This window comes from Anopheles merus, unplaced genomic scaffold (assembly GCF_017562075.2).
Source record: "Anopheles merus strain MAF unplaced genomic scaffold, AmerM5.1 LNR4000011, whole genome shotgun sequence".
NCBI classification, from domain to species: domain Eukaryota; kingdom Metazoa; phylum Arthropoda; class Insecta; order Diptera; family Culicidae; genus Anopheles; species Anopheles merus.
The window spans coordinates 302,927-315,426 of record NW_024427591.1 but is presented as its reverse complement, the minus strand read 5'-3'; the positions used below and the strand labels follow the sequence as shown (position 1 = coordinate 315,426).

At 44.5% G+C, this 12,500-nt stretch overlaps 1 long non-coding RNA gene across 1 annotated transcript; it reads left to right on the top strand.

The window, feature by feature from the left end:
- The first annotated feature begins 2,589 nt into the window (after positions 1 to 2,589).
- LOC121600924 lies at positions 2,590 to 4,228 on the top strand. The gene is made up of 3 exons (XR_006005918.1): positions 2,590 to 3,060; positions 3,179 to 3,542; positions 3,608 to 4,228. It is a non-coding gene; the product is annotated as an uncharacterized LOC121600924 (long non-coding RNA).
- The last annotated feature ends 8,272 nt before the right edge of the window (positions 4,229 to 12,500 follow it).

The following is a 12,500-nucleotide window of genomic DNA, read 5'->3' as shown; positions in this document are numbered from 1 at the left end:
AGAAGCTGGATTGGGATTCAAAGTGTTATCGGTGTATTGATGGTTTATTTTATTTCGTGCCGCTGCTGATTAGACCATTCGATGCCCGTGCCAATTGAGGGTGAAGAAGCCTACTTAAAACAAGCGTAGGAGAACGTCTAACACTAATCTAATATTTTTTAATTTGAACATGTTTGATGCTTCAACGACCTTCTATGCATCATGTAGCACAGTGTATAGTGGCTATAAAATATTTTTTTAAAAATATGCCTAAATCTGTCTCGAGTTTTGGGGCCACGACACACACACACACAGCGCGGGGAAAGTGACCGTTCACTCTATCATGTCGCGATCCCCCTCCCCGCCCGGCGCTAGGGTTGAGGATGCTACAAGAAAGCTGAACCAACCGTTCTACCGATAAGGTAGCCGTAATCGATCATGCGGGGGGGGGGGGGTGCGTGCTTGCGCGACTTCGGGGGTGCGTGCTCGCGAGCGCGCTTTCGTGGGTGCGTGCTGGCGTGCGCGCTTTCATGCTCGCGGGCGCGCGTACGTGCGTGTGTGTGTGCGTGCGTGCGTGCTGGCGTGCGCGCTTTCATGCATGTGTGCGCGCGCGCGTGTGTGTGTGTGTGTGTGTGTGTGTGTGTGAGAGAGAGAGAGAGTTTGCACGTGCGTGTTTGTGTGTGAGTTTGCGCGCGCGTGTTTTTGTCATTGTGTGTGTGCGTGCGTTTGGAAACCCCAAAATTATTTGATTCTGATGTGTACATTTTCATCCGCTGCGGCTACAAAGTACCACGCATTTTCGATGTTGAGAGACAATACAACCATTGGCATTGGCATCTTTGCGATCGGCTCTGCTGTTGGGGGTATTAAAAAGACACACGATCTAAGCAAACGTGCGTGTGATATGTTGCACATTTATTTCTAATTCAGCTAGCGGACGCAAGTGGAAACAACATTTTGAATTGAATTCATACAAAAGAGGATTCTGGATTTGTTTATTACGGTGCGTGTATGGTGCTGCACCTGTCCGTCCAGAATTTGGTGGCTTGTTGGTTTGGAGTAGTTATCATGACGCCGATTGACCGGCAATGCCTTGGAATGGGTTCGGATCGGTAGGTTCATGTTTTGATCGAGTGCATTCCGTGTATTTGTCGTGTCACAGCGGTAGCCCGGCAGCAACAAAGTCAAGACAAACTCTTACCCGAGTGTGCACTGCTATGCTAAGTTCTTTTTATTATTATTATTATTATTATTATTATTATTATTATTAGTATTGGCGTAATAGCCAACGCGATCATGCCGGCCTTTTCAGGACTTGAGTACCACGTAGTCGGAGCCGGTGACTAACCCCTTGCTACGGCGGACGGTACATACGCGATTAGAACCCACGACGTGCATGCAGATGTGCGGAATGATGGCGGTGCCGCGGGCCCGCTCCTATCCAGTGTGCAACTTGCATGCTGCCACACTGTCTCCTGCCCGGTGCATACGCAGCATGCGGATGCACCTCCACGATAAAAAAAAAACACCGTCATAAACCAGCGGCGGATCTAACGGTAGACGGACTAGGCGGTCACCGAAGATTTCTAGTCTGTAGTTTGCCGTATGTTTACAAGTGGACAGAGTATTAGCGACAAGGCCCCCGAAAAGATGGTCGTTGGGGCCCCGTGGCTGGAGAACCATTTGCACAGCCCTCCCCCTCCCCCATGCCGGCAACAATTTTAAGGCCTGTGACCGATGATCGTAGGGGTCCCTTGGCCACCCCCCCCCCCGCGCCACCGATTTAATTATACTGTTCAATCTCCCAACAGCTGTGTTCCAGTACCCCCTCCTCCCGGTCATCAGTTACCATTTACATGGACCTCAACTCGTCCTTTCGCCACTGTCATAAACACCTTCCTGTTTTGACCGATGGATCATAATATTCCGGAAGAAAACACATTTGGCGAAAGTGCATACACACGCACGTACACACCCATGCGCTGACGGCTCAGCATATCTGTGTAATCTAAACCATACGAAAGCAAAAGCTTAGTGTAACAAAGTTACGCTTAATGCTTTGCACGTTCAGTTCGATGGCAGGCCCCAGGGACTGCCAGTGGACTTTCCAGTATGCCGGTTTCACAATCAGCTTGCGTTCTAGATGCCGGCGGAAAGGAAAGTTGATGAAAATCAGCGCCGGGCTGAACGTGTTAATGCGAATAAGGGTTCTGCACGTTGCACAGCAAATCCTCCTGCGTAAACTAGCGATTCCTTAGTCATTTTTATATTGCAGTGTTTGAACTCATTGCGATTTTTTGGTTTGATTTGTAAAAATGCAACTTCATCGCCGCAATGTTTGTTAATGGCATTTTTAGGCGCCACAACAGCTCGCGAGCATTGACCACACGCGAGAAAGAGATGGCGCTATGGAGGGAAAAAGCACGGACGACGGCTGACAGCGATTGGCCGTCTGACGCACCAACACATCCAAACCCTCGGCAGCGCGCTCAGGCGAGAGGTACGAGGCGGAGCCAGGGACGGGTAGCTCGACGAGCTGCTTGACAAATTTGCCGTTGGAGGGAAAGAGATGGCATGATAAAATTCTCAGAACGGCATGATTTCTTCCGTCGCTTTGCGCAGCGGGGCGGTTATCATCAGGTTCCCGTGGTTCGATATTCGGTCGAGCTTTCTTTTCGTCAACCTCATCGTGACGATCGTGGTGCTCGGTGGACTGTTGGCAACGATCGAAAAGCATCTGCCCACTGCCATCCGGCAGACGTTCCGGTAGGACAAGCATGCACTGAAGGGATCATCGGACCGTTTGGTGTCCCTGTTGGAGATCCTGAAGGTGTGGTTCATACATTTCTACGTCTTTGCTGCCCTCTGGTCGGTGGCCGGATTTGCCGTCATGATGTAGCCAGCGCGGGACTACGTAATCGCCTTCCTCGATACGTTGGCAACCAACAATCGTATGGTGCGCACCACGCCTACCGAGACGATGGTTGCCATGACGCTGATCACGCTGCAGTGTTTGCGCCGGTTCTACGAGACCTGGTTCGTGCAGGTGTTCTCGAGCAAGCTGAAAATCACCTACCAGTGGTACGTGGAAAACATTCACAACTATCCGAAGCAAAGGAAAGCACTCGTCCCGTTCGTTCTGTGAGATCGACGGTGAGGATGCGGATAATATCATTCCGGTTGTTGGGCTTTTTTTTAGGATCGAAAAAATGGTAAGGTTTTTGTCCAGCTTTTTTAGGTCGCTGGTTTCCGGCTGATGGGATTCAGCTGGTTTTCCTGGATCGTCTTTGAATGCCTTGTTACACGGACCGGTCGTCGATGAACTCGAGATGCACCGCATTGACAAGCGGCAGTAGCAGGATGCAATCGACGTGGCCGAGCTGGCAGCGAAGCCGTTTCTCGGTGAGCCATTTACGCCGAATGAGGGTGGCCAAGAGCTGGCTGCATACGTTCGATTCGTTCGATATTCGTTACGCACACGATCAAACTGTGTAGCGATACCGAGTGTGTCCGGCCATCGAGACTAGAAGCATAGCGGAAGCTACGTTGCGTCGTCTATTGTGGTGCGATGCGCTGTATGTTCCGGGTGTGTGATTGAGTTTCATGTTTGTTTCTTTCTTGTTCACAGACACCTTTTCATCAACAACTGGCATGACTATCGGCTCACGGTCGGTGGCTCTAGCGCAGGGGAAGGTGCGTTCCAATCGGCTGGCAGGACACAGATCGGATTGGTTAGGACAGCGATCGGCATAGTACGGCTCGCGACCCGCATGTGGCTATTTGTTGACTAGGTGGAGGCTCTTTATCGTTCACACATTTTAAATAATTTTCATGCATGTTCTCTTTTGGTTGATCTGGTTGCCTCTTCAAGTGCAAATCTACGAACATGTTTAGAAGATTTTGCTCTTTCGGTCGCAACGTGTGCCGAGTCGCTGGGGATATTGGATTGTAAGGAATGATTATACTGTCCGCAGGAACCAGATGATGACATCACCAAGGAGCTAATACGCTAAAGCTTATCAGGAGGAGGCGAGGCACGTATCATCCATACCACACCAAATCATAATGGCGCAGCCGTGAATATTTACAACGTCATCCTGCTCGGGTTGGATAGTGACGGTCTCCCGCTCGGTATATCTTGACGGCAGTATAACGCAAGGCAAGTATACATATAGTTTCAGCACGCTTAATAAGTATAAAGAATGCTAATATCTTTGTTTCTTGTTGTGTTTTGCACTTTTACTTTTATTAAAACACTTATAACGTACATAATAAATAAAACATAAACGAAACAACCAATACACTTTAAAATATAATAGTACGGTGGCCGCGCACCAGCCGCACCGAGCGCCCCTGCCGAGAGCTCCTGCTCGATCGGCTCGCTAACACAATCTAACTGTGCGCTCGGCACACACTAAGCCTTGCGCTGCTTAGTGTGTGCGACAGTGTGTGTGACACACTGTCGTCCTCCTGGACGTTGACCGGTGGCAGCGCAACTGCCACGGCAAGTCCAGGGGTCGGCACGGCTGCCCACAACATTTCTTATTCAAATTTTCAGATTCAAATGAACAATATACAAGGTGTACTAAACATACACTGGACTCTGTTTGGAACGGGTCTAGTAAAAGTATTTGTTAGTGGTGCGTGCATATTATTATGTGCATCTATTTTATTTTTCCTATCTTGTTACCGATCGAACCGACCGAACCCAGTAGAATAAAAAATATGATTATATTACATATCCCAAATGTGGTTACTACACCCCAATGCCAAACGAAAGAAAAACAAATAGGCTATCAATTGGTGAGTAATGCGATATATTTATACAATTTCAGTTTAAAAAAATCAGTAGTATATTTGATGCAATAATTATATATGTGTTTGTCAACATGTAAATCACGTTATAGTGCAATATACACTTGCGATAGTGTCACGATGGTGTGCATGATTGTGTACACATTTTCAAATCAGCTTCATTATCTGTTCCATTAGATAATTTGTTAACTGATTCAAATTTCAATTACAGTTTCCTTATGCTTGTTGCGTGGTTTTAACTATAACGGAACCATGACCGTTAATAATGTTCCAAGATGTTGTTAATATATAGTTACGTGCACCATAGTGACACGCAAGGCTCACCTCACCGCTTGAATTGACCATTGATCCGCTGAACCAGCGGAGAACATCGGACGATCGCGACCAAGAAGAAATACTGTTCTATGGATTACGCACCTGCGGCAAGTGCTAGGATCGATTGTCTATAACCAATTGTCTTGTCAGCATTTTGTTCGACCCGATAACCGCAGCCAACACAACGAGCGTAACAAACAACGGCCTCACATACGCTCTAACACAACGTTTGGTTTTATGATTAGCGAATCTGATGTTAATTATTACTCAAAGTGTGTGCTTCCTCACGAGTATACGTAAATTATTTTTTTTACCCAAATGGTGTTGCTCATCAAACACATAATTATATGCTTCAATAGTCCATGCGTATATTAAGCACAATAAAATCTTATATCTAATTAAACCAAACTAATACTAATACTAATCCTATGCTAACGTAAAACAAAAGAAAAAAATAAGGCACTGGTCACATTATAAGGCGAAAAGGGAGGTACATGATGCATAAAATAAACTCCCGTGGTTCGATATTCGGTCGAGCTTTCTTTTCGTCAACCTCATCGTGACGATCGTGGTGCTCGGTGGACTGTTGGCAACGATCGAAAAGCATCTGCCCACTGCCATCCGGCAGACGTTCCGGTAGGACAAGCATGCACTGAAGGGATCATCGGACCGTTTGGTGTCCCTGTTGGAGATCCTGAAGGTGTGGTTCATACATTTCTACGTCTTTGCTGCCCTCTGGTCGGTGGCCGGATTTGCCGTCATGATGTAGCCAGCGCGGGACTACGTAATCGCCTTCCTCGATACGTTGGCAACCAACAATCGTATGGTGCGCACCACGCCTACCGAGACGATGGTTGCCATGACGCTGATCACGCTGCAGTGTTTGCGCCGGTTCTACGAGACCTGGTTCGTGCAGGTGTTCTCGAGCAAGCTGAAAATCACCTACCAGTGGTACGTGGAAAACATTCACAACTATCCGAAGCAAAGGAAAGCACTCGTCCCGTTCGTTCTGTGAGATCGACGGTGAGGATGCGGATAATATCATTCCGGTTGTTGGGCTTTTTTTTAGGATCGAAAAAATGGTAAGGTTTTTGTCCAGCTTTTTTAGGTCGCTGGTTTCCGGCTGATGGGATTCAGCTGGTTTTCCTGGATCGTCTTTGAATGCCTTGTTACACGGACCGGTCGTCGATGAACTCGAGATGCACCGCATTGACAAGCGGCAGTAGCAGGATGCAATCGACGTGGCCGAGCTGGCAGCGAAGCCGTTTCTCGGTGAGCCATTTACGCCGAATGAGGGTGGCCAAGAGCTGGCTGCATACGTTCGATTCGTTCGATATTCGTTACGCACACGATCAAACTGTGTAGCGATACCGAGTGTGTCCGGCCATCGAGACTAGAAGCATAGCGGAAGCTACGTTGCGTCGTCTATTGTGGTGCGATGCGCTGTATGTTCCGGGTGTGTGATTGAGTTTCATGTTTGTTTCTTTCTTGTTCACAGACACCTTTTCATCAACAACTGGCATGACTATCGGCTCACGGTCGGTGGCTCTAGCGCAGGGGAAGGTGCGTTCCAATCGGCTGGCAGGACACAGATCGGATTGGTTAGGACAGCGATCGGCATAGTACGGCTCGCGACCCGCATGTGGCTATTTGTTGACTAGGTGGAGGCTCTTTATCGTTCACACATTTTAAATAATTTTCATGCATGTTCTCTTTTGGTTGATCTGGTTGCCTCTTCAAGTGCAAATCTACGAACATGTTTAGAAGATTTTGCTCTTTCGGTCGCAACGTGTGCCGAGTCGCTGGGGATATTGGATTGTAAGGAATGATTATACTGTCCGCAGGAACCAGATGATGACATCACCAAGGAGCTAATACGCTAAAGCTTATCAGGAGGAGGCGAGGCACGTATCATCCATACCACACCAAATCATAATGGCGCAGCCGTGAATATTTACAACGTCATCCTGCTCGGGTTGGATAGTGACGGTCTCCCGCTCGGTATATCTTGACGGCAGTATAACGCAAGGCAAGTATACATATAGTTTCAGCACGCTTAATAAGTATAAAGAATGCTAATATCTTTGTTTCTTGTTGTGTTTTGCACTTTTACTTTTATTAAAACACTTATAACGTACATAATAAATAAAACATAAACGAAACAACCAATACACTTTAAAATATAATAGTACGGTGGCCGCGCACCAGCCGCACCGAGCGCCCCTGCCGAGAGCTCCTGCTCGATCGGCTCGCTAACACAATCTAACTGTGCGCTCGGCACACACTAAGCCTTGCGCTGCTTAGTGTGTGCGACAGTGTGTGTGACACACTGTCGTCCTCCTGGACGTTGACCGGTGGCAGCGCAACTGCCACGGCAAGTCCAGGGGTCGGCACGGCTGCCCACAACATTTCTTATTCAAATTTTCAGATTCAAATGAACAATATACAAGGTGTACTAAACATACACTGGACTCTGTTTGGAACGGGTCTAGTAAAAGTATTTGTTAGTGGTGCGTGCATATTATTATGTGCATCTATTTTATTTTTCCTATCTTGTTACCGATCGAACCGACCGAACCCAGTAGAATAAAAAATATGATTATATTACATATCCCAAATGTGGTTACTACACCCCAATGCCAAACGAAAGAAAAACAAATAGGCTATCAATTGGTGAGTAATGCGATATATTTATACAATTTCAGTTTAAAAAAATCAGTAGTATATTTGATGCAATAATTATATATGTGTTTGTCAACATGTAAATCACGTTATAGTGCAATATACACTTGCGATAGTGTCACGATGGTGTGCATGATTGTGTACACATTTTCAAATCAGCTTCATTATCTGTTCCATTAGATAATTTGTTAACTGATTCAAATTTCAATTACAGTTTCCTTATGCTTGTTGCGTGGTTTTAACTATAACGGAACCATGACCGTTAATAATGTTCCAAGATGTTGTTAATATATAGTTACGTGCACCATAGTGACACGCAAGGCTCACCTCACCGCTTGAATTGACCATTGATCCGCTGAACCAGCGGAGAACATCGGACGATCGCGACCAAGAAGAAATACTGTTCTATGGATTACGCACCTGCGGCAAGTGCTAGGATCGATTGTCTATAACCAATTGTCTTGTCAGCATTTTGTTCGACCCGATAACCGCAGCCAACACAACGAGCGTAACAAACAACGGCCTCACATACGCTCTAACACAACGTTTGGTTTTATGATTAGCGAATCTGATGTTAATTATTACTCAAAGTGTGTGCTTCCTCACGAGTATACGTAAATTATTTTTTTTACCCAAATGGTGTTGCTCATCAAACACATAATTATATGCTTCAATAGTCCATGCGTATATTAAGCACAATAAAATCTTATATCTAATTAAACCAAACTAATACTAATACTAATCCTATGCTAACGTAAAACAAAAGAAAAAAATAAGGCACTGGTCACATTATAAGGCGAAAAGGGAGGTACATGATGCATAAAATAAACTCATCCATTCTATTCCGTTTGGTGAGTGTTTTGCTCAGCAATCTCATTCACCAGATGTTTCATGATGTGTGCGTTGAAGGACGTGCGTGATTTACTGAGCACTTGCCTGTCACGGGTTAGCATGATACAACATTAATGTTTCGTCTATATGCTTGGCTATCGTAGGATGTTGCGCAGTGACTGTTTCTTACAGTTAGATGAAGGAAAACGAATACCTTAGAAAATGAAATAGAATGTAAAATAAACAATATAACGTTTAAAAAAACATAAGAGATACAGTAAAAAGTAAATGAGCATGTGGTTACTCACCGATAGTGTGTTGTGGCATGTGTACTGAAAAACGATTCGCTATCATTTCGCGTGCAATTCCAACATGTAGCACGAACTCATGCGGTAGGGAACATGCAAAAAATAAAATAAAGAAACATTTAAGTTTACAAATTTTGTTACCGTCTTGTACTGGTGATGTGAAATAACTTACCGCAGGGGAAAGCCCACGATAAGAGACGTTTCCTTTCTTATCGTGAACACTGTCGGATGGTTGGCGTTGTAGATTCCTTTTCCCGCTGCCACTTAAATCCGGATCGACGCGTAGGTCGGCGAGCTCGTGCGGCAAGAGGCATGCAAGTAGTAAGAAAAATAAAAAATTAAAAATATTAGTAAACTGCCTACATTGTCTTGTGCAAACCGATCGCTATGATGTATCAATACTTACCGCAGGGGAAACCCCCTCGACTAGTGAGGTGTGCTACCGCTTCGGGAAATTGGTCGGATGGTATGCGGTTTACTAGATATATCCCTTATCCCGCTTGCCACTTAAAACCAGATAGAAGCGTAGGTCGGCGAGCTCGTGCGGCAGGAGGCATGCAAATAGGAAGAAAAAAAAATTAATAAACTGCCTACATTGTCTCGTGCAAACCGATCGCTATGATGTATCAATACTTACCGCAGGGGAAAACCCCCGATAAAAAAAAACGATGTTTTCAACTGCGCTGCCTAAAAAACAAAATCTTAGAAAGGGATTTGTTTTAAAATTTAATTCCTTTTTTTACAAGGAGGGGAAATGTAGAATGCACCTTAGCAAGGTGCCATCAAAACCTCCTCCTTGGGTCCGTTTCGCAGCTAAGCTTCTCTAGACCAAATGAGAATCTGCTTTGAGTGTACCTGCTGAAAAAAAAGAAAACTAATTATTAAAAATGTTCGATTTGGTTCCCCAAGGCATCTATCAAGGCGACAAACACATCATCATTGCATTGCCGGAAGATATGCTCAGCAAAATATTTGTCCATGTTGCTTTTAATATTAGTGCCTGGTTTTCTCAAAAATGCCTTCAACCGTCTCCAAACATTCTCAATCCGTTGTGTGTTGATATTGTTATCATCTGGATTGAGGACATTTCTGGAGTGGTTGACACACTCGTGGGGATATCCAAGCTCCTCCAGCCCATTATAACCTTTCCGGAGATCGATCATAATTTTCGTTTCGGTTTAAACATGCCGTATCACCAGATCGCTCAAAACGACATGCGAGCGTTTCGGGACACGCTCCAGGAAAATGGCCTTAGTTTCCCACCCACAAGCCACTGAGGACCGGATCCAAATAGCCAGCTCGTACATTACAGCTGATTTAGGGCTGTTTAACCAAAAATCATTCCGATGTCGTACTTTGTGGCTTATTAAGAGATAGACGGTACTTTGCGGAACTATGGAGCTTTTTAACAGGCACATGGTACTCTTTGGAACTTTGCGGCTGATTAGCACTATGTGTAGGGTTCATGATGTAACTTTAAGGCTTGTTAAGAAAGGGTACTGAACTTTATAGCTTTTTAATGCATGACATCGGTACAAGGTGGCTCTTGTCAAAGTGTCAAAGACGTACGCCGGCAATAATCTCATTGCTGCTGCACAAGTTAGATTCGTTAATTGAAGAATGAATATTGAGTGAAGTGATTGTGAATTATCAGTAAATTGTGTAAAAATTTGTGTAATTCATCAATACAAAGGATTTAAAAATATACATATGTGTTTAAACGAAACAAATCTTGTTGTTTATTTCATCGATGACGCTTGCTTGAAAATAAACCACAAAGAAAAATAATCACTGGCATCGTGGCATAAGGAAGCTGCTTAGGCGCTGTTTGAAAGACCCACATAGAACTTTGATGCTGTTTATCTACTGCAAAAGGCGAATTAGAGCAGCGATCTTTAGCGTGCCAAAATAAGCTGCTTAAGCAATTATGGCTATTTGGGGAACTACCGACCCGGCCGACGTTGTACTTTCGACGAGTGATGACAGTTTCGTCGATTTCCACCGTCATGCCAGGGCCCCCTATCTTCTCTCGTGTACGATCGAATGTTTCCCAAAGAAAACTTCGGATCGTATCGTACCACGAGAGAACCGTGTTGTGGGAGAGGTCAGTCTCCAACGCACAACGAGTTGAGTTGGCACCATTGGCCCACTCGTAACAACAACGCACAAGGCTCTTAAGCGAAGCCTTGTGGTTGGCAAATATGGACCTGGCCCGCCGCATTTGTAGTCGGGACATACATAGCTGTAGCCGTCGATGCTTTTGTAGGGAGTTAGCTTCATTTCCTTTGGACATCTCGGGACATCTCGGTTGTTGAGCCAAAGAAGAAGAAGAAGAACAACGGTAGCACTGCTTAAATTTGCAAATGTATGAGCTGGTTTAAAATAAAATATTTATTGCGGATACACATAGAAAGGGATTAATAATTAATGCAGGAAATAAATTTATTTACTAAAATATACTTTCGTTATATTTTTATTTATGAGTTTTCAAATATTATCATTTCATGAACACTGTCCGTCCCACAGTTACCTTTGCAATTACCGTTATTTTTAAAAATTCACATACGCACGCAGGCAATCAATGATATCGTAGTGTACGTGGTTAGCTCTCATACTGAAAAGGTAAACAAACCATTTCAGTTTGTTTACCACTAGTAAAAAGGTGTTTTGTGGGATTTGTTATAATTAAGCTATTCCATTGTATTATTATACACTCTTATAATAAGCATCAATAGCTGTATTTACTAATCAGCAACGGTGGTAACCTTAGAAATAACTCTAATCAAAGTAATAAGTACGCAAGCCACTTTACCTTTTAGAAATTACTCTAATCAAAGTAATAAGTACGCAAGCCACTTTACCTGTCATAGGACCGGTCGTACTTGGTTAAAATGTTGTAGTTTGGTAATTTGTATTTTTTTAAATTATTTTGTTGAAAGTCCAAACCACAAATCGCTAGTTATTAGGTATTATTACCCTTAAAAGCTAAATCTACATTTAGATCCTGCTCGCGTAAACCTTTACAAGTCCCAGGAGACACAAACAGCGTTTCATCTCGATCTCGATATCGGGGTTCGATGCTGCCGGAACTTAACCCGAAAATGAGCCAACTTTCAATCACCGTAACACGGTTACCTTGAGGTATGTAGCCAGATATATGTTGTGTGTGAATACCATTTCTAATAGCGTTAACCTCTTTCCCTGAACACGATCATCCCAGCGACGGTTGCAATCGCCTTAGCTGTATCCGACCGGCAGATCCTCCGGACCATCTTTGGCGGTGTGATGGCTTGCTGAGGATTACAGAGGACTGTTGATTGCTGTCGTAATAGAATACGATTACTTTAGCTTATTAACAGCATGCTGGCCTTATATCCCAGCAAGAAAGGTTACCACAATATTTATCAGTGCGACACGACGTTAGCTGGATGAAGTGTAGCATAACTTGTCTGCGTTATGCATAACTTGACGATGCATACTTCGCTGGAGCTGCAGCCAGGATCCGAAAAATTTGGCAACCTATAACACTGGCAGGACTGTGAAAAGGAAGTGCTGATTCGAAGGAAAGTG